Below are 2446 nucleotides of genomic sequence, written 5' to 3'. Positions count from 1 at the left end.
TAAGTCGGAATTCCAGCCCATCCGAGGTTGGCAACTGGTTTCCGCTAAAACTAACTGGCGGTTTCAAACTTTTGCAAACCTGCGGTTTTTGCTAATGATTATTGTGTTTGTGCAGCGGGACTAAGGTATATTCTGACGCGCGAAGAGGAGTGTCGCGTGGCGAGGATCCGCGGCTGCTGGCGGAACCGCAATTTGCTTGACTTCCGTCTTCTGACCGGTTGGGAATTGCTGGTTGACCTGGGGCTAACTCGCTCTATTGGTGAGAGCCACTCCGCCACACCTCATCATTTTTTTTTTTTTTTTTTTTTTTTTTGATCCGGACTGACGGGTGTTTGTGTTTTTCCTTTCAGAAACCCCGCCCGGTAACAAATCTAGTCGCGACGCTTTCGAAAAAGCAATGGATCGTGCCGAGATAGAAAATTTTCTGGAGGCTATGTATGCCGAGGGGTTGGCGGCCCAGCAGACGGTGGTGAACCCGGAGACGCTGGTGCTGAGCCAGTCTGAGGTTGCGGTGGAGCTGCCGATGCCGCACCACTCCCATTTGGGTGAGGATGGCCTGCCGGTAGTGCAGGCGGACACCCAAGTGGGTGGCGGGGAGAGGGGGAATGTTGGTACAAGGCCGCGGGAGCGGATGCCTACCACCCGGCGCGGTCCTCAAAAGAAGACGGTGCAGCCGACGGGCCGAGTCCCGGGGTGAGCCGCCGGTGCGGGTGACGAGGACCGCTGCTGGGACACAACGGGCGTTGGAGAAAAAACGCCGGCAGCCTGACTCCCCCGTCGAGGAAGAGGAAGAAGAGGTGGTGATCGGAGTCCGCCAACAAAAGAAGGCTCGAGAAGCTGCGTCGAAGGGTGCAGTGGCGGAGGGGGAGGCAGCAGCCGTCAGTGATCTGGACTCCTTTGCCGAGTATGCGCCATTCATGACAGAAGGGGAGCGGGCGTTCCTTTTCCATTTGTGCGAGCGGCTGGGGTTCGGGGGTCTGGCGGGCATATCGCGCCCGACGGCAATTGACCAATCGCCCTTCAGCTCGGCGTTTGGTCAAATATCTGCGGGGTTACATGATATGTTCGAGGCGGCGTCTAAGCAGCCCCGGATTGAGGAAGAGCTCAGGGGGGAGATCGGAGGTCTCCAGAGGGAGCTGGCGGAGGCCAAGGAGAGATTGGCGGAGGCCGAGCAGGGGCTGGCCAAGGCGGAGTGTGACTATGCGGACGCCCGCGGCAAGCTTAATGCGGCCATAAGGCGGGACCTGGAGAGGAATGAACGCGTCTCCCAGTTGGAGCAGGAGATCGCATTGCTGCAGGAGCGGATAGCCGCTAAAGATAAGAAGCTCATCATTGTGCAGCGGGAGTCTGCCGCCAGACTGGGTGAGATGCAGCGGCTGGACGGGGAGGTCAACCGCCTGAAAAATGAACAGAGTTCTTCTGCAGCCGCCGCCGTTGAAGCGTTCAAGATGTCGGCGGAGTATAAAAAGACATTGACCAAAGCGGCGAAGTCTGGGGCCCGGGCAAATATAGACATGTTGACGCGGAAGGGCGCCATTGACTTTGTAAAGGCGTCACAGCCCGACGTGCCAGTGGTCGAGGGTGTCCCGCCGGAGACAGAAGTCGTGCCTCCCACTGCGGCAGGTACCCATTCGGGCAGCGGGGAAAGTGGCTCCCATCCGCCGGAAAGGTCCCGGCAGACTCCCCAGCAGACCCCGTCGGAGGTGTCACGTGCCGGATTTCTGGAGGCACACACCCGGGCGGATGGTACAATGGAGACTCCCAGTCCGACAGCTCGAGGGTCCGATCAGGCGAGCCGATCGGTCGTGCCGCCGCCAGTTGAAGCCGGAGAAGCCGAAGACAACCGCTGAAGCCAGCTGAGACTTCCATAGGGTTTTTGTTTTTTTTTTTTTTTTTTTACACTGTAATAATGAACTATTTTGGGTGGGGAGTCCCAGCCCTGAAATGAAATTTCAGAGTTTGACGTTTGTCATGATGTGTTTGTACCGCTAGAGTTTTGACGTAGAGATTTTTCTTTTGCCAAGCAATGAAACATTAAAGGAATTAAAATTGGTCCAAGTGCACCACGTAGCGGACGTGGTCCGCTGACGATTCCTGGCGTTGCCAGTTGCCCTCGGTGCTAGACTTGGTAACAATGGTTTGAATAATTCCTCGTTTCATTGATAGCTGACTGATCAGCGTTTACAAAAGAGGGGTAGTACCCGTTGGGTAGCTTCCCTTAGCTAAATATTGAACAAAAATTTAGCTAAGTCAAGATGCTCTTGGGTAGCGGCATGACTATTTGTAATAATACCGAAGGTGTTCGATATTCCAAGGGTGGGTCGTTGTGACGCCGTCCTTGTCCATTAAGTAGAAGGTGCCCGGGCTAACGACTTCCACAATTTTGTATGGACCTTCCCAAGTTGGGCGAAGCTTTGTTGGCGGTGGAATGACTTCCTTCATTACC

Source organism: Rosa chinensis, chromosome 6, assembly GCF_002994745.2.
Source record: "Rosa chinensis cultivar Old Blush chromosome 6, RchiOBHm-V2, whole genome shotgun sequence".
NCBI classification, from domain to species: Eukaryota; Viridiplantae; Streptophyta; class Magnoliopsida; order Rosales; family Rosaceae; genus Rosa; species Rosa chinensis.
Note: the sequence above shows the minus strand (reverse complement) of the source record.